The sequence below is a fragment of the Miniopterus natalensis genome, chromosome 8 (genome assembly GCF_054644295.1).
Source record: "Miniopterus natalensis isolate mMinNat1 chromosome 8, mMinNat1.hap1, whole genome shotgun sequence".
NCBI classification, from domain to species: Eukaryota; Metazoa; Chordata; class Mammalia; order Chiroptera; family Miniopteridae; genus Miniopterus; species Miniopterus natalensis.
This window is the reverse complement of record NC_142088.1, coordinates 58,416,649-58,438,116: the sequence shown is the minus strand read 5'-3', so window position 1 is coordinate 58,438,116 and position 21,468 is coordinate 58,416,649.

Genomic DNA, 21,468 nt, shown 5'->3' with positions numbered 1-21,468 from the left:
GTCATTGTTGCCAGTTTTCATCCTGCCAATTGTGAAATGTTCCAATGGGATTTTTGTGTTTGTTTGTTTTATTTGTTTGAGAATTCATTATCGCATTGTCAGATTTCTAGGTCATAGCTTGGAGAGGCGATTTTAGTAGTGTTTTAAATCGCCCATGTGATAAACTGTGTCTTTGGAAAGACCTCTGTCTCAATCATCCAAAATAATTTCATAATCTCTCATGGTTGAGAGTTTATAGATTTGAGGCCACATAGTTCTTTTTTGGCTAAGATAATAACTTTTTCTAAGCTAAAAAGAACTTTCCCAAATCATGTTGAAAACAAAATTGTGACATTCTGCTAAGTGTCAATTTCAACGGTTCAAATACATTTTCAGAAATCTCAAGCAGATAAATGTTTCTACAAGTGAGGCACTGTGGCTCCCCTTTTTATTTTCCAAGGTACGTGGTTTATAATGTTCATAACAGCACAGTATTTCTTTTGAAGTCCGTGTTCTTGAAGTCTCTGGCGACACCGGGCCCGGATAAGTTCCTCAGAGACAGACCTGGTATAATTTGTATAACAGCCCACAGCATTACCAATTCACACTATAATTTTGCCAGATCTTATAAACTAAGTAGGCTTGGTCCTAGTCATTAGAGAGATGGGCAGCCTCCAGGGTAAACCCAATTGCAGTAGAAACTATCATTAAACTCTTATTGAACACGTATCTGGTGCCAAAAACACATCCAACTCATTGTAGTCATTTGGATCTGCAGCAAGACAATGCTTCTGTGCTTCACAAGGGACACATGAATGCCTTGGCAGTTTCAACCCAGGGAAATGCTGAAATGGAAAAGCTCTGGTCCCAGAAGGGTCTCAGGCAACATCATTCTGCTCCCTCAGATTCTGGACCACTTCCAATTCCAGCATCCTGTATCATCCCCTTACGTAGCTAAGAGTCTGAAGGGAGGCCCAGATGTAATTTGATCATGTTTGGCCAGTTTTACCTCCAAAACACTTCTCAAATCCATCTCCTCTTTCAATATGCCGAATACTAATTGCGTTAGTTCAGTCCTTTAACCTGTTGACCTGGAATAGCACAAACCTTCCAAACTAGTCTCTCTAACTCCTGTCTGCCCACCTCCCCCATCCTGAAACTACCCTCCCATACATTCTCCACACTGAGCCAAAGTGACCTGCCAAATGCACACACCCAATCCTTTCACTCCCAAATTCTGAGTGGTTCTGAATTCACTCATTCCATTTATTTCCCAGTGCCAACAGAACAAAAAGACAACCTGCTGAATGGGAGAGGATATTTGCCAATGATACATTCGACAAGGGGTTGGGCAGAGGACCTGAATAGACACTTCTCCAAAGAGGGCATACAGATGGCCAAGAGACATATGAAAGGATGCTCAGTGTCACTAATCATCAGAGAGACACAAATCCACAAATGACAAGTGTTGGTGAGGGTGTGGAGAAAAGAGAACCCTTGTGCACTGTTGGTGGGAATGCAGACTGGTACAGCCACTGTGGAAAACAGTATGGAGGGTCCTCAAAAAATTAAAAATGAAACAGCGTTACGACCACATAATATTCCATTGTGTATGTATGTACCACCACTGTTTTATCCACTCATCTATTGATAGGTATTGGGGTTGCTTCCATATCTGGCTATTGTAAATAACTCTACAATGAACACAAGTGTGCATATATTCTTTCAAATTAGTATTTTGGGTTTTTGGATATATACCCAGAAGTGGAATCACTGGGTCATAATGCTGTTTCATTTTTAATTTTTTTATAATTTAAAATTATAAATAATTTTTTAATTATTTAAGTGAAATAATTCAGTCAGAGAAAAATGTGCCATATGATTTCACTTATATGTAGAACCTAAAGAATAAAATTAATGAATAAATGAGATAGAAACAGACTTACAGATACAGAGGACAGGCTAATGGTTGTCAGAGGGGAGGGGAATTTGGGGCTGAGTGAAAAGGGTAAAGGGATTAAAAAGTACTAATTGGTAGTTACAAAACAGTCACAAAGATGTAAATTACAGCATTGGGAGTGAAGTCAATAATATTGTAATAACTATGTATGGTGCTAGGTGGGTTCTGGAAATATGAGAGGGAACACTTTATAAAGTATATGATTGTCTAACCACTCTGCTGTATGCTTGAAACTAATACAAAATAATATTGAATGTAAACTGTAATTAAAAAATAAAATTTAGATTAAAAAATTTCCAGTGCTCCACTGGGAATACAACAGTAAACAAAACCAGACATTTCTTTGCCTTCTTGAGGGTTTAAATTCCTGTGAGTGAGACAAGCATTAAGCAGACAACTATACAATGGTATATATATCAGAAAAAAAGAGACAGAGAGTGACGAAGGTAGGGGGGTATGCTTTAGAAGGATAGTCAGGAGGGCCCTTTCTCAGCAAAGGGCAATGAGAGAAGAGAGTTGGTCATGAGAGAGATGGGCATGAAGGAAAGGAGACTGTTACAGACAGACAGACAGACAGACTACTGAGTCATAGAGAAGCCAGCATGTCCCAGGCACATCAAGGAGGCCTGTGTGGTTGGAATGCAGTGTGTGAGGGGATTAAAGGTAAAGCAGGGAGCAGGGCAAAGGCCAATTCAAGTAAGGCTTTGGCTTTTAGGATCATTCACATTGCATAGACCACATGAATCACATGCTCTTCCTGTGAAGTGCTCAGGACCTTGGGTCAAAGTAAGTCAGCCCAAAATATCTCTGAATGTGATCAAGACAGGGACCGAGGAGTGAAGGCTTGGGGGGAAAGGTAGAAGGAACACAATTATCTACTCTCTTTTTATGCATGGGGTAAACGGCTGCTAGAAAAATAAAACAACAAGCACTAGGCTCATGTTATCTCTTCCTGTGTCCTCAACACTAGCCCACGCTGCTTTTCATGGTCATCAGGTCTGTTAGAGAATATCAAGAGAATCATCCTGCGAGCTGCAGGTACAAAACAGTGTTCAGGAGATCTATAATCCGATTACATAAAGTGGGGTTTATATAAAGTTGACAGAATGTGCTGATGTGAGCCATTTACAGTTCAATTGTAACAGAGCAGCCTGGCAAGCTGTTACCTTTATCTGGGAGATGATGTACTTTGGATCCTGCCATCAAGTCAGATTTAGAATAACAATCTGAAGGGAACACAATCCCTCTTTTAAAAATCCTGCCTTGTCTTCCTTGAATTCAGGAAAGCAAAAGACTTTTCATTACTTTTTATAGAAGTGCAGCTCATCTAAAGATTTTTCTGTCAAGAGAAATATATTCAATATACAAAACTCCATTTTAATACAAAGGACAACAAACTTTAAAAAACAACAACTATGTTCCTTGAACTTAAAAAATTTGCCCAATGAATAAACCAAATCTTTTAAATTTTTTCAGCATAGCTTTGCTAGGTACTAAAAACACATAGTCAATGAGCAGTCTATAAGGGACTAAATTATGGAAAATATACAGATTATAAATCCATATGTTACATGTATGTGAGAAGATGGAAAACTGTTATCCTCAAACACAGGACTATATTGTCACATGATTTTATTTTCAAATACATAAACATGTATTTCAAATACTCTTCCCTGTTTGTTTTATGTTCTTTCTGTTTTTCATGGTTTATTTTACTATATTAATTTTTTTATACTTAAATATTTTAATAGTTTTCTTTAGGGTATATGAGGGTGTGTGTGTGTGTGCATGTGTAATGGCAAAAGGCTTCCCCTACCATATGACTGTAATACTAGCCACCTTTGATTTTTTTTCTATAATTCTTTTTTTTAATGTTTTTTTATTGTTGACTCTATTACAGATGTCCCCCATTCCTCCCCACCCTCTTTGCTTCCCCCCCCTACCCTGTTCCCACCCCTCCTAAGGCTTCACCACATTATTGCCTGTGTTCATGGGTTATGCATATATGCATATATAATTTTTGCTTGATTTCTTCCAGTCCTCCCCACACTCCTCCCCTCTGAGATCTGTCAGTCTATAGTTTAGTATTTTACACAAAATCTCTGATTCATTTGAATTTTATGTTAGCATAGTGAGTATTGAGCTCTTTTTTTCCTGAATAACTAACTGGTTTTCTTAACATTATTCATTAAATAATCCATCTTTTTGACACTGCCACCTTTATCAAATATTTATTCCCCTACTAACGAGTCTCCTTCTAGACTCCTCATTTTATCTCATCTTTTGGGTTTCCTGTGCTAACAGAACCACATTGCTTTCCTTACTAATGTTTTGATGTTAAGGGAAGCTACCTCTCATCACTTTTTCAGAATTTTATTGGCTGTTACATTCATTGACTAATATATTTTTCAGAATACTGTTGACTGTGTTTATGATCCAGTATTATCTTTACAATTACTTAGTCAAGTTCCCTCCAAAAGACCCCTTTGGAGTTTTAATGAGGATATTGCGTTGACTGACTTTGAGATCACTGACCTCTTTACATTAGTGAGTGTTTCTAGTGAAGAAAAGGTGCCTTTCCATTTCTTGTCTCCTTTTATGCCCTTCAGCACATTCTATCACTTTCTTCATAGGTCATGTATATTTCATGCTAAGTTTATCCTTAGGTATTTTGGATGTTTGCAACTTAAAAATTATAATTTGTCTAAATCCTATACACCAAGATTCAAAAAAGATCTTAGCCTCCAACTTTTAGTCAGCACATCCTGTTAATGTGCCACCTAATTTTAATTTCTAGCTCATCCTGAAATAAATGTGTCCTCACTGAGGTTCTTTAGTCATAGCCTTTGGAACTTTATCATTTATAGCTGCCTGGTATCTTTTAAACATTTTCAATATTTTGAAAGATTTTCATATCATGAATCAGCCTTGCCAAAGTAGAATTTAAAAAAAAAAAAAAAAAAAAAACACAAAAAAACCCTCCTTCCAGTCTCACTTGCAGCTACAATACAAGTGTCAGATCCAGATTGTACCAACCAAATATGCTCATAGAAGACTCCAGAAGTAAAATATGAAAGTTAGCAACATGAACCAGTAGCCACACTTGGGGAAATTGATATTCTGGCAAATGTGGGGGTGGAGGCATCTGATTCTTCAGGAGGCGTCTGACATGTGGCAGGAAACACAATTGGTGGAGGGTGGCAGCAGCGGTCAATTGGTAATAATCCTGCAGCTGGTGAAGAGAGCTCCAAGATGTATTATTTGAGAATGTACTGCATTCACATCTGGTCCAGTGGCCCTTGCAGAAATTCTATGAGCTACCGGAGATACTTTAATAAATCTCCCTTTAAACTAGCCAGAGTGAATTCTGTGGTTTGTAACCAAAAACTGACCAATTTAGAGATGAAAGATGGAAACCCATGTAATAAGCACTAAGAAAAAGTAACTATAAGCAAAAGTGGATGGATTGTGCCTTTGCTTATCTTTCTATTCCCTAGGCATTTATCTAATTATAGCCTTTACTATGCTGCTGGCTAATAAACACAGTTTCTGTTTGAATTCCTCAAGTGCAGCTAAACTTGGCTCCCTAGTGTGAAAAGCAAACATACTTTCATAGCACAGGACTTTGATCCCTCAGTTGTGTAATTAACCATGTGTTAGGGAGAAAATGCGTGAATTTGCTAATTTGGGGTGTTTTTTTTTAATCCTTGTTGATATTGGCCATCAGTATGTCTAGAGGAGATTTAAGTCTAGTTATGCTTGAACACAAAATTAAGTATTCATACACAACTATTAATCCACAATAAAACAAAACCATATATTATTGCTAAACCACATACTGGTCTTGCCTATTCACCACCAATAACTCTACACATTTTACTGGGATTCCAAGACCACATTCATAAGCTAAAAGAGACCAAGATTTCAGAATTAAGCAATGCTAGGATTTATTGCCTTTGTTATTGAGATCTCATACTAGAACACCAACTTAAGGCAAAAAAAAAAAAAAAAAAAGCTCTTTCCAAGATTGCCAGGTATGAAATACGGGCACATGAAGCTGAATATATATTCACTCTCTTTTTTTCTAATTCCATTTTCTTCTCCCCACTTCATACACATGAATGAACCCCCCTTCTTTTTGCAGGTCTCCTTTCCGCTTCTTCAACTACATAGTGAAATACCTATTCTGTTCTTCCTTAGTCAAAGTTCAAAGATACCCAGGGCTACTTCTCTGTTCGTCTTCAGTATACCTCATACCCTGTTCAAGGCATCTGTTAGACATCAGAAGAACAACTATTAGCAGAAGATTAATCCCCAGGAAGCTCACACACATCTCAGGTTTCAGAACTTCTAGATTATAACATAAGTGAGGAAAGAACACTGTGTCTCTAGAGTTTAGCATAGTCCCTGGAACTTATAGGGTGCGCAAACAATATGTATTAAATCATGTTTTGATTTTGGATTATCACTGATCAGTTTCTGGTATGTATGTGAAAATGCATTATAACTAACTTTCAAATTTCCAAAATATCTGAGGTGGTCTATGGTTCAAATAGCAAAATGTTCTGAATAAAATTTGTGTTTCCTTCTAAAATTTATTTTTATAATTTACTTTAGAACAAATAGAATAAAGAGGAAATTCATATTCATTCCAAAATTGCCTGATCTGAATACTTTTTTAAAAACTTTATGGCTCTGCTTATCTACACAACTATATGCACTAGAAGTAGCTTATTCAAGTAGAGTAATCCACAGGGACCATCTAACAGAGTTGAACTAAAACATTTACCAGTGAGAGTCAGTGGGATTATCTTAACTATTTTGTGTATTGGAATTGGTATTTCTAGACTCCACATTATAAAATAATTATGTGGGGAAAATCTCTATCAAATTGAAAAGTCTGATTTTTTTTCTACTTGACGAATAGGCCAAGCTGTCTAGACATAGTCTTTTCCTGTGAGGACATGGCTAAAATGGGTTTATAAATACTAGTTTCTTTGACTAGATTTATCCAATAGCCCTTCTTAAAGATAAGCCCTAGCTCAGGTAGCTGCTACAAATTTTCTCTTTTGCACAGTAATTCATTTTTCTCCTACTGACCTTACTTCTTCAGTAATAATTGCAATAAAAATTAATGGCAATTGGGAAATCAAGAAGGATTTTACCCAAGATACTTGAGAATGTGAGAAAAATTGAAAACTTGAAGGGTAGTGGCCCTTATAAGTACTTCCTTGAAGTCATTTATTTATTCCCTTAGATTAATCATGTTGCTTGGAATTATTGGCTTGCATATAAATACAATTAAGAAACATTTTCTTTTCATATAAAAAACAGATGGGTACTTGTGTTCTAATAAAGCAATACTGATGACAGAATGAAAAAGAAAAAGAAGGGACGCTCTCCAAAACCTACAAAATGATAATTGTTTTTTCCCCTTAAAGCACACAAAGAGTTCTTTTTCCCCCCTTCATATACACTAGGAATTTATCTCCTCAGATTAAAGTAACTGATTTTGCATAGAGCAAAATGAAGGAAAAAAAACAATTTCAATCAGTTACTGGGAGGAAAAATGTCAGTCTGATAACAATGATCTGTTAAGCACTACTGTCTATGGAGCACTGGAATAGGTTCTACGTGGGGAAACAGGAAGCAGGAGAGAGTAACCAGACCTCTTAAAAACTCAAAATCTAACAGGGATAGAAAGAATCGAACAGAGACTGAATGAATACAAAAATAACAAATTGCGCAAATATAGTGAAAATATGTATGACCAGCCTGAATGTTCCATGAAGGAGCAAAACCAACGATAAATGTTATTTACCATCATAACTCATGATACAATTCACGTCACTTCTCTTTGGCTCTTCACCACTTTGCTATGCTTATGAGATAGACCGTAGGAGAAGAAAGCAGGGCCAGACAGATGCAACCCACATGTATTAGTCTTTCATCACACAGTTGTCTGAACTATTCAGATTTCACTCCAGGTGTGTGAAGTCAAAGAGTGTAAGGAAACTTTTTCTATCCCAAAATTAAATTCCAGAAAACCACTAACTTAAATTTTCATTGGGAAATGAATGCTCACTACCTCCCCCCCCCCCACAAACACACAGACTTAATGAAAACAATTAAAATTGGTTAATATTTTTAATTGGATTCCTTAAGAAAAAATAATTTAAAAAAGAAACAGTTCTCCTTTTGTGAACCTGGGCCAAGTGAGCAGAAGACTATGTGAAAAATGAAAGATGGCTCCGGCTACCCCATGCAGCCTTAAGAAGAGCATGGTGTTACTTCTCCTGTTTCTCCCCATAGGGGGGCTGTCCAAACAGGCCACTTTTTGAAAAACTGTAGAAGATGAACACAGAACAGCACACTGGGAAAATCACCCAGCATGCCAAGCAGCTAGTGCTCTTAGCTTTTCCTCCCTTTGTTTCCTACATTTGCTGGCAATGAAAGTCACCAAAACACAGAATCACATGTATTAAACTTTTTCAAGATAAAGTTTCTATCTTAAAAATAGTAAACTCCTAGTGGGAGCAAAGTAAGAGGTATGTTGAATTTTTTTGCAGAAAGATGGTTACTACTGTGTGTGCCAGTGTTTTTGTTGATTTTGGGTGAGGTTGTTTTTTTTTAAGTGATCAAAAAAAAAAGCTATCCATCTGTCCTTAATCTGGAAATGACTCAATGGTTTAGAAGCTTTTGTTTAAAGCTCACAGGATTGTTATGCATTCACTTGACTACTTAAATGTGAAATTCAGGCCTTCAGTTAGATACCCAAGTGAAAAAAATTATGGGAATAACAGAATTATGTTTTTTAATAACCACTTATTGTCACCCAGTGTATTTAACTTAATATTATGTCTTCCTTGACATCTAGTTAAAATGTTAGTCTCATCTAACTGAAATTGATGAAATCTAAAATGTATAATTAATGACCTCCTTTGCAGAAGAGTAGAAAATTAACTTTATTTCTTTTAGAAAAGGTGTTATTCTCATGAATAACCAAATTTCTCTAAGTTGTTGGAAGTAGTTTAGCTTAATAGTCTTATAAAAAAAGATCACAGAATTTTTATTCTTCCTCTTGCAAAAGAAATAAAAGCCATATGTACTGTAACATTAATGCTCAAAATTAGAAAATTTTGCTGGCTACTTCCATTCTCAGCCCCCACATTCATCGTTGCCATGCCCCTTTTTTTGCCCTTCTGTATTATTTCTGTGTTTATCTGTCTTCTCCACAAGACAGCAACTGCTTTGGAAAGCAGGAAATAGGTCTTGTTTATTATAACTTTCAGCACTCCCATCTTCCATCCTAACAATGTGTAAATAGTAGGTGCTCAGTAAATCTTTGCCAGCAAATATTTTAAAACATAAATTAATAAATGTGCAAAAGACTGCATTTATTTCTATATAGGAAGATATTATAGCCCTGATGACATTAATACTTCCAAGGGGAGTATATAAGCAATTGATTGATACGTAAACAATCCCTAGCCCACCTCCACCTTCCTGCAACCTGACCTGGAGCTGCTGTTTGATTGAATGATATAACATTCCTCCTTACCCTTAAGTCTGCTCCTGATCCTAAACATGTACCATGTGCTCCAAGGTCGAAAACCCCTGTGAGGAGAGCTTAGCTGTAAGCAGTGCCTTATTCCAAGGACATATAGAATTCTACAGAAACCCTTCCGAATTTCCCCAGCCCACTAATCTGTGGAAGAGTCAAATGCTGCTCTGTGGACAGGGAAAGGCAGAGTTTCTGAGACATTGTGCAGCTACTTAAGGAAGATGGTCTAATTGAAGAAGAAAAGTTTTTCCCAGCTGCTGAAAGCTGGTCTGAGGCAACGGTAGTGGTGAGTGTCATGGTTCTGTTGAGTTTATTTAAATATTCTTGGGGTCAACTTTGTTTCTGCAAATCCAGTGCTCCAGTACTCATGGGTCAGGATGTTTGGCTTCTCATTGCACATTCCTCATCTCCCTGGTTGAAAAACCAGGCATCCTCAATAGGGAATGAAAGGCTAGAAAAGAAACCCTTCGGGTTTAAACCCCAGCCCCCATCCCCAAGAGTAGCAGCATCTAGGAGAAAAATGAGTGGGGCTAGTCTGAAGCTCTGGCCAAAGGGGACACAAAGTCCTAGTCCTGGACCAAACAGCCCAATGCATCAAGCCCAAGGATCAAGTCTAGAGCCAGAAGTAATTCCAAGTACAAGACTTGCAGTAGAAGGCAAAGGGCCAGAGGGGTCAGAGAGAGAGAGCTGCAATGACATGCCAAGGGAGGAAGCCCGTGGTGTGCCTCCATACACAAATCCACCAGCAGGCAAGGAACTATTAGTGGACCTGGTCAGTTTGAGCTTCTTGTTTTCTCAGTTCCCAAGGATATCAGAACAAGAGTGGGAGCTTATAGAATCCAAGCAAACTCCCTTCCAAGAACAGTGTTTAGTTTGAGTTTTTGTTTATTTGTTTCCCAAAATCAGAATCAGAGAGGTATCTATTGACTCTGGGAGGAAATGAGAGAGAGCATTGACGAGGGAGGTGGTGAAAATGATGATGAAGGCAACATTGGTGAAGGCAGGAGACAAAGTCCCAGGGAAGTCAGAAAAAAAAATAAGACCTATCGGCAGCTCCAGCAGTGGCACCTCTGACTGAGACCAATGATGGTTGTACTAATGCATTACCTTATCAATAGCAGGTATTTGAGCAGCTGAGAGGATCTTGAGAGACCAAGGGAGACAGGACAACACACAAGGCAGTATTTGCTAAAGGAAACATTTAGGGATACGGCACCCCCCTCGTGGTATGCAAACACTGTGCTTGTGAAAATCATGACTGTCGTAACTGAATTGAATGGTTCACACTAGCTTTCAAGAGGAGCTATCTAGGTGAGACTGACATTTGCCCCGATACTTTGTGCATAGGCAAAAGGAAACAGGGCACTTTCATTTGTCATCTGCATCAACAGTCCTCAAATATTTATTGAATGGCCACTAGACACAGACATTGTTCTAGCACTTGGGATATACAGGTGTGAGCAAAAAAGGAAAAACCCTTGCCCTCATAGAGCTTCATTTCTACTGGAAAAATGGATCAATAGTAAAATATATAATATATGATAAAGGTGATAAGCATGATGGAGAATATATGAAGGAAGGGAGTTAAGGAATGTTGCTACAGGAGAGGTGACAATTATAAATAAGGTGTCCAGAGAAGGTCTCACTGAGAAAGTGGTATTTGACAAGTGACATCTTCAAATAACTTTTTTACCACGAAAATTTGTTATCTTTAAATGAGTGTTGAGGACAACATTCTTCTCCAAATTTATAGTCTCCAACCTATAATCAGAAAGATTTTTTAAAAAGAGCAGAGGTGCTCCTAGGGGTAAGGTGTTTTCTGAGAGGTATATGTGAAAGTGTGCTGCCCAGCAACCAGCAGAAGGCCCGGCATTGAAGTATTAAAAGGAACCCAGGAGTTCTCTGGAAACTCTGCTTCCTCTTTCAGGAAAATGGTGGTCTCTGTCCTCTGGATGCAGTCAGAGCCTGTTCTTACTACCATGTCGTCTCCACGAGCTGCTCCCTCCCTGACGGCTTCTCTGTGGGATGCCCTTCAGTACTAGCCCTCCACATGTATCACTGGAACCTGGGAGAGGAAGGGATGGAGCTGAGCATGCCTCCTTGCCTTCTGCCACACTAGCCTTTTAGTTTCCACGGGAATAACTCATCAGACTGCACAGACTTCAGCAAATTTCTTTTCTGAAGGATTAATGATGTTTCAGAAGGGAATAAAAAGAGAGACAAAAGAAATATTGAAATTTCAGCAACTTGGACTTTTTCCTTGAGTGTCAAGTGCACCTCAGAAACACATCTCAAGATTTAAACCTTCACAAAGAAAGGTCCCTGTGGTTCTCTTCCACAGGCATATGCACTCTCATGCACACACACTCACACATGCACACAAGCTTCCTTCCACCACCACCTCCAAACAGATGTCTGTTGATGCTAGAGAGAAAGGCAAAAAAATATAAACTAACCATCTTTAGTTCTTATTGACTCCTAAATGTTACCTGGCTGGAGTGAGAGGGCTTAATTCTTTATTAAAGAGTCTCCTGAATCCTTTCTTATTTTTTAGTATTTTTTAGGGTTAGCAGGTAGAACCATTTCCATATTTACACTGTCTCCAACAATAACCAGCCATTTCATTTTTAAATCTCTGGGTTCATCCTTCCCCAAATTGACTGACTGAGAAACAGCTCCAAGCATAGAATCAGCATAGAAATCTTGACATGAAGAATGAAGAAAATTAACCCAAATGTTCCCTTGTAGTTTGAAATTTATCTTTGAAAATATAGTGTGAAATTTATCTTTGAAATTTCTTCTTTCAATTGGACACCCAATGAATAAAGAAATTAAAGTTACCAGTATGTCGAGAGTTGAATAGCTATTAAATACTCAGAAGAGTGAAGGCTGAATGATTTGGTATTTTTGACCCAATAAGGTATAATAGAGAAAAAAGGCCAGTTTAAACAGACTATGTCTCAGCGTAGGGAAACTGGTCAGTGTGACCACTCAGATTTGTCAAGGATCACTTTAATATTTAGTACAGGAAAATGTGAATATTGTTCTAATATTTAATAAAAGGAATATCATGTTTGAGAACTCAGGGAACTCATGTTTTCAACTCAGTCTGGTTTCATGAGCACTGTCCTTTTTGCTTTCTACAGATTATTTTCCTGTCCTGTAAATTTCTCTTGCTAGGGTTGCATTTTCATCTAACTAATATTCCTCTTATGCAAATGAATGTTATTTACATACATAAAACCAGTTAAGAAATCAAAATGACATTCAATTGATATTTACAGGCAATTTCATCTGCTTATTTCTCAGTTTCACAGAATTTAAATTTAGCATTTTCTGACTTGAATTTCATTAGATTGGTACACTTAAGAGTTAAGCTGATTTTCTTTCATTAAAGTTTAGTTTCTGTGGTTTAATCAGTGAACATATAATTGCTTAAAGTATTCATTTTCTAAAATTTTTCAATAAATTATCAAGGATGTTTAAATCTAAAAACCGGTGCTATTTTTGTACTTGTGGTCAGAGATACACCGCACAATTTTTGCAGCTAGTCAGCTTGCTCTACGTTAATCTAATAAACCAGCTGGAAAAATTGTTCTGTCTTCTCTCTGCTGGATTTGTTTCATTTTTATTTCTATAGGAATATTGCCCTTTCATACCTTATCATTCTGTCTCAGAGGTTAGGAGCTTTTATTTTGAATTACTTCTTGATTCATCAGGTAATAGTTAACATTGACTGAGAGCTTAGTATATGCTAGGCACAGAGTAATAGATTAATTCATTTAATCCTCATAACCCTAAGAGACACTTACTACTGTTATCCTTATAAATAAGGAAAGTAATGCATAAAGAGGCCGATTTGGAAAATAATAACCCACCTTCGAGGTCTACCATATTCTCATTAAGTACAAGAGCATATATATATAATATATACTGTTTATGTATATATATTTTTATATATATATATAAAGCATGTAGCTACACTAGGTCTGCCATGTTCTTATTAAATGCAGTGAGATGTATGAAGCACGCAGCATAAAGCCTAGCAAACTGTTTGCACTGTAAGCATTCAACTAGAGTTTGCCCCCATTGTACACACATTATTATAGCAAGTTGCTCACTGACTTCCAATTGTTTATTTAGTTAAATGACCTTGATAAAATGCTTAACACCTAGTTAGTTACATAGCAGGATTCTTAACCTGGCAGCTCTTGTCTAGAGCCCTAGCTCTTAACCAGCATGATACACTGTTAGATAAACAATGTAGCATTGATAAGTCCATAAAATCACCACACATTCCACTTTATTACACTATTATGGTACACAAGGGATAACTCATTACCACACTGATTTGAGAATATCATCCATAATCAAATCTAGATGACAATGTCAAGGGCTAAATATGAAAGGAAATTATAATATGGAATAAGTGCACACAGTAAAGGGTGTAGGTCTGTAGTGACCTACATAAAAAATGGGAACCTAGACTCCAGACTGGGTAGGACATGAGCACGAGTCTTCTGAGTCTGAAGAAAAGGTAAAGTGCAAAATCTAAGTCCCAAATTGTGAGAGAAGATGAAGCATCTTGTTCATGATCTTCATCTTAGTGATGCTTTTAAGCCAATAAAGAAAGTAGTATAACTGTAATTTACAAAGCTTTTAAAGATATAATCATCCTTCTTAACTGCTACTAAACTGCTCCTTCTGAAAAACAAATATGATATTCCTCTGCCAAAATCTTCTGATGACTACTCACCACCCACAAGATTCACCATGATCCTGTCTCGTCTCTTGAAGTTCTTTCTCCACCTTACACTTTGCACAGACCACTAGATGTGGTGGAGAGACCTTGACTTTTAAAACCAGAAAGATGCATATTTAAATTTCTCACTCCACTACTACAATCTGAATGATCTAGGGAAATTTACTTAACCTCTCTGACTCTTATATTCCTTCTCTGTAACTTAAGGATAATAATTACCTTTGGGGTAGTATTATTTGGATTAAATGCAATATATATATATATAATCATACAGCATAATGCCCAGCATGCCACGGGCATTGCAGACATTCCCTTTGCTTTATTTGCACTTTTTTTTTGGAGGGGGGGGGGCATTGCCAGCATTCCATTATGTTTTATTTGCACATTTTTTCTATAATAGTACTTGTAAATAATTCCAAGTTTCTTAATTTCTTTAGACCCTATTTTCCTAATCTTCAAAATGAGCATGAGAATAAATACCTAGTAAGGTTTTTTTTATGAGGAATAAAATAATGAAAGCAAGGCATATATAGTAGTCACTCAACAAATGTTAGGGCTGGCAGGGGTTGCTCAGTGGTTGAGCATTGACCTATGAACCAGGAGGTCACAGTTCGATTCCCTGTCAGGGCACATGCCCAGGTTTCGGGCTCCATCCTCAGTAGGGGGTGTGCAAGAGGCAGTCAATCCATGACTCGTCATTGATGTTTCTCTCTCTTTTTTCCTTTTCCTTCCTCTCTCTGAAATCAATAAACATATATTTTTTTAAAAACACAACAAAAACTAACACCAATCCATCACAAACTCTTCTAGAAAACATAAGAGAACTAATTTCTAGCACTTCTATATTTAAAAAGAAAATTTCTCAACTAGTTTAGTATGTGTATGACCAGGAGTGATAAGTATTCTTTTTATTCAACTAGCTTAATATGTGTATGACCAGGAGTGATAAGTATTCTTTTATACACAGGAGTCTGAATCTTCCTGAATTCAATGTAGAGAATGTGTTGAGTATAATAAACACTGAATGATTTCTATTTGTAGGCACTGAGCTAAGTGCTTTGCATGAATTGATTCATTTAATCCTTCCAGCAAACCTCATGGGAGAAGTCCTATTATTATTCCCTTTTACAGATGAAAGAACTGATACACAGAGAAGTTCTAAAAAGTATCAAGGACTCACAGCTGAGGAGTGCTGGAGTTGGAATATAGCTTCAGGCAATCTAACCCATAGCCTATGCTCTTAACCCCCCCCCCCCACACACACACACACACACTGTAATGGAGTATAGACTGATGGCAAATAACATATTTTTTATTTCTAAATTTGTCTTTACAAAGTGGAAAGGACTGTGTAGAGTATCACAGGGGTAAAATGTCATCATAAACAATATTGGCACAATTGTCCATTTTTTTTTAACTTTAAAAAAGTTAAAAGCTTTAGTATAACCTCATAGACAGCCCTTGAGTTATGAATTAGCTTGGGAGCTGCTTTCTTTGATGCTAAAAAGGCATTTGATTTGATGCTGCAAAATAATACAATCCAGCTCAAATGTTACTTTTAAAAGTAACATTTGAGCTGAACTCAAGATTTGCTTTTTAAAAAACAATCTGTAATCTTCAGTTACCAATGGCTGGTTTCCAGGTTCTATTTTGAAAGTGATAATTAGGCCTGGAAATTTTTTACTAACTTTGTTATGTAAATCACACCTTTGGGGGAAAAATTGGACAAAATAACACAATAGCGACAGAACACCATTTTACCCTGAATGATTTTATTCATCTGTTCAATCACATGAGACATGTGGCAGGCTTTTTGCCATACTCAATGATTCCTAGAGCATTTAAAAATTCAATCCCCAATATTTTAAAAAACGGTCCTTGTTTTTGTTTATTCCAGCCTCAGTTATAATCTTGAGCTCCTCAGATCTTGGGCCCCCACACCTTGACTTATTATAGAATCTGGAACCACCAGAATCTTCAACACTTTGCTCTTTTTCCTCACATTCCTCCCCTCAATTTGAATACCTCTCCTCTCGAAAGAATATAATCTTCTGTTCGTGCTTTTTAATTTTTATTTCTAAACTTTTTCAAACCCTTGAGACTGACAAATCTATGTCACTCCTGAAGACTTTTCTTAGTCAAGGCAATCCCCAAATAAAAGTCTATAACCTGTATAATCAGTTGGAGACAGCTTCTCCAAGCCCGGCAAAGAGGGAAGAACCATATCAGCTCTTTTGCTGCCCTGCAGCTTCACAGTGGAAGCAGCAGGAAAACGATCCACCGAAGAGCACTGAGCACCCTGTTCTGGCTCCTTGAGAAGCAGGGCCTGGTGTTGATGGGAAAGTCCAGTTCCAATGATAAACTCAAGACATCTACAGAACTAAACATATCCCTAAATACAGCCCAGCCTGAAAAACAGATCAGATCTGGTTTCAAAACACTATGTCGTTAACCCTTTCCAAGATGTGGCATTCCTTGAAATGATTATCCTCAAACTTTAAAGAGAAAAAGGTCACAGGAAATCATTCTGTATCCAAATATTTGCTTTTATCTCAAAATATGACATTCTCACAGTGGCAGCAATCTACCTGAAATGACTGTATGGCATCCAATGGCTTCCTGATTGCTGAAGCCAAGAACAGGAGCAAAATGGATATAATTCATCGATTCTTATGTTGGGTCAGGATAGAGAGGCTGACTCATCGTAGAGTCCTTAGCAAGTCATTTTCTTTTCTACCAGCAGCTTGTTCATTTGTTATTATGAGCTATTCAATTGCTGTTTCTCTTTCATAATTCAGGGCAGAAACATAAGGTTTAGGCCAGAGAGAGTGGAGTCTTTAATGGCTCTTTTCTCTCTCACTTTCCCTCTTGACAGGACAGCCACTTGGCTTACATAATCGGTTGGACACAAACGTCTTTGTCATCTCGCCTCCTCCTGCCATCCAGCTTTAATCACTTGTCAATGTGCTTTTGTCTCTTTCACTTTGAGAAGATAGGTTTCCTGAACACATACTCTCTCCTTGTTGCTGGATATGACATTTACCATGGTGCGGTTAAAGTTTAATGTATATTAACAATCTATCTACTTTGAGAAAGTCACTTTCCCTCTGTTCCTATTCTTCCCAGTGATGAAGATCCTGCATGAATAAGGGTACTTTCCTCTTTCTAAATCCAGGTCCTAGTGTATGTTGTAAGCATGCCAACTCAGAGAAATCTTCCCTGATTTCATAATGATATTTCCCTTCTCCATTCCTTGGTGGTATTCTTTGGAGTATATAGTAAGGTCTTAATCTAATCTTTCTTATTCTTGGCTTGCCTATGAACGGTTCCCAAACCTGTGGTGTATCAGAAATGCCTGGGGAAACCCTGCCCCTGCAGGCTCTGATTCAGCAGTCCCTGAAACACCCAAGAAACTATATTGTTTTTAAAGATGTTACAATGTTTTCTCATTTTCATCCACCCCCAAAAGGGATCGTGTTCATTGCACAGTCAATGTGATCTAGATTAAGAGGGCCACAATAGCTATAAAGATGTGGCCTAAAAAGATAACTTTTTTAAAGTTCTCTACTGATTCTAAGGTAGATAGTCATTGACAGTAACCAACAACCTTTATTAGGAACTGATAGCGATGGGGGATGGTAAAGCAGAGACAGTGATGCGGAGAAGACTGATGTTGCTGGAGCAGAGAGGTAGGGACTGAACGCTGGGTTGGGACACAGGGATAAGGCCTCTTAAATGCTATGTGGAAGACTGTAGATATATTTTGTAAATAATGAAATGCTACCAGAGCTTCTTAGAAAAGGAGTGTCATTATTCAGCCACAATTTTTAAAATGTAATTCTGAAAACATTAGAAAAATAGAGTTAAGGGGGAGAGACTATAGAGTCAGGTAAAACCATTAATGGGCCAGAGATACAACGATTAATGGAGGAAGAGATGGAAGGAATGGATGTATGAGACAGTAAAGAAAAACTGTCAGGTATCAGAGTGCAGGTAGAGGGAGGGATTAAAAAATTACTCTCAAGCCTCAAGCAGGATTACAGGAAGACTTGTGATCCCATTAACCGAGAAAAAAGACCCAGATTTTGACTATAGTGGTGGTGTATAGTGGTGTAAAGATGACTATAGTGGTGTATTTCTTACTGGAAAATCATACTCCATTTGAGTTTGGAACAATGTTAAGTTACCAATCAGAAATTTAGGTCTGGAATTCAGGGAAAAAGTAACACTGAAGAAGTAGTTGTAGATTTATCCACCCAGAGGCACTACTTAAAATGGTACCGTGGATTACTTCTCGGAGAATTTACGTAGAGAGAGCGCTAGGGTGTTGAATTGTTGGGGCCTTAAATTTGAGAGTGGGCTGGCTGAATCTTCTGTTACTCCATTGAATGCATGAGCTCAGTGAACAGGTCACTGTATGAAAGGAATAAACTGGGGAGTGAAAAGATCATCCAGCAATATCAATGGCTCTGTCAGTCAGACTATACCAACTGCTGTAAGTCTCCAAACCTTAGTGGCCTAACACAATAGAGGTTTATTTCTCACTTATATCCTCCAGAACTTGTGAGAAAACAAAATCTGTTGTTTATGTCACTCAGTTCATGGTACATTGTTATGGCCATCCTAGCAAATTAATATAGCTTCCTAGTCACCAAGTATTATCCAGCCAACATATAAAGAGAGAATGGTAAGAATCTTACAGGCGATTTCAGGGTCAATTTCTAGAGATTTTAGAGGCTATATATCACACTCACCCCCATAGTATGAACTAGAACTCAATCACATGACCGACCTTACTACAGGAGAAGTAAAGAGATAAAAATGGATTTGGTGAGCCCATGAAAGTGTCTCTGCTACAAGTTGGGTAGCCTGAATTTGAGGTGGAAATGACTCTCTGCCCAATCCAGGAATTAGTATATAGTAGTCCCTACTTGTCCACAAGGGATATATTCCAAGATCTCCAGTAGATGCCTGACCCTCAGATAGTACAGGACCTTACCATGCATCACTTAGCAACGGGGGTACATTCTGAGACATGCACTGTTATGTAATGTCCTCCTTGTGCAAACATCATAGAGTGCCCTTACACTAACGTAGATGGGACAGCCTACTACACACCTAGGCTATATGGTATAGTCTATTGCTCCTAGGCTATAAGCCTGCACAGCATGTTACTGTACTGAATACTGTAGGCAACTATAACACACTGGCAAGTATACATGTATCTAATCACAGAGAAGGTACAGTAAAACTATGATATAAAACATAATGTGTGTGTGTTTGTGTGTGTGTGCATGCACATACACACAGAGGGTGGCGTGTGAAAGAGGCACCCTTGGAGGGAGAGTAAACATCAGGCAGAAGGAGGGAGGAAGGAAGAGAGGAAAGGAAGACAAAGGGGGGAAAAGAGAGAGCAGAAATTGAAAGAGAGCCTGAAAGAGAAAACTTGAGATGAGAAATAATAAAAGAGAGGGGGGAGGAGAGGGAGAGGGAAAGAGAGTGGGTTGGGGGGGTGAGACTGGGAGGAAAGACAAATAAAGAGAAATGAAGGGAAGAGAAGTGAGTTTGTGCTCACAAACTGTTTGGGCCTGTGCCTACATGCATGGTGTGTGTATGTGGTGGTGGTTCCTGGGCTCCCTTCCACTCAATTTCTCACCAACTCCAGGTCTCCCCTGTGGTGGGCACAGGGCAGGTGTACAGATGCTGAACCTCTTTGTCTATTTAAATCACCCAGAACTGGCAGAAAATTCAGCATCTTAGTTGGGTCCAGCCTTTTCTTTCAACATCGAAAACAAATTTTTGCTTATAATTCATTATAATTTTATGGAACCTCCATCGTATATGCAGTCAGTCATTGATGAAAACTCTGTTATGCTGTGTGTGACTATACATACAGTGGTACCTTGGTTTTCAACGTCTCCTTTGACAAATATTTCGGTTTATGAATGCTGTAAACCCAGAAGGAAATGCTTCAGTTTTCGAACACATCTGCGAGATCCTGAGGCGTAGCTGTCGGCTGTTGATCCCTCCATTTTTGAACCTTTTAGAACTCAAACGGTCTTCTGGAATGGATTAAATTTGAAAACCAAGGCACCACTCTACTATGCTTTTTCTATACATTTGTACCTATGACAAAGTCTAATTTATAAGTTAGGCACAGTAAGAGTTTAACAATAATCATTAATAATAAAATAGAACAATTATAACAATACACTGTAATAAAAGTTATGTGAATGTGGTCTCTCAGAGTATCTTACTGAGCTGTACTCACCTTTTCACTTAAAAGATGCACTTTACAGCTTCTCTTTGGCATATCTGACTTGCCAGCATCAATACTCTTATAAATAATTATTAAGTAAAATAAGGGTCACTTGAACATAAGCACGGCAATACCCTGACAGTTGATCTGTTAATCAAGAGGGCTACTAAGTGACTAAGGGGTGGGGCAGGTATGCAGTGTAGAGACGCCCAAGGTATGGACATAGGGATAAGTCACGTCCCAGGAGGGACAGAGCTGGACCCTCAAGACTTCATCATACTACTCAAAATGGTGCACAATTTAAAACTTAGGAATTGCTTATTTCTGGAATTTTCCATGTAATACTTTTGGACCACAGTGGACTGTAGGTAACAAACTGCAGAAAGCAAAACTACAGATAAGGACCACTGTAATTTCAGTAGAGAGTTGGGAAGAGAGCAGATGGGAGCGATTCCTTCCTCATTTACATATTGCTCTGCTGTTTATAAAATATAATTTTCTCTTATTACTCAATTCATTTGGTTATCAAAACAACCCATTCAGGTATCCACTGAGCAAATACTTGTTGAGCCTCTCCCTTCAGAATTTTCCAGTCCATTAGATGTCTGGGCAGAGGGTAGGTACATAGTTATAGGGATATTACTATCATTATTTTATATTTAAGTAAATAGAGTCACAGAGACATTGACTTGTATAAGCCATGCAGTTAGCAATTAATTCAGTACCTTAAGAAATCTGTATATTTACAGTGCCTGGCAGGCATATAATAAACACTAGTCATCCCACTCCACCCTTCGCTTTCTCATCCCATGTAGTTTTCACAGGTTGCAGAGAATAATCGAGTACATTAAAATGGTAAGTGAAAGTGCATTATGAAAAGCATGATTTTAAATACCTCTAACTATACATACATATAACACTTGTTCTGTGGCACCACCATGCAG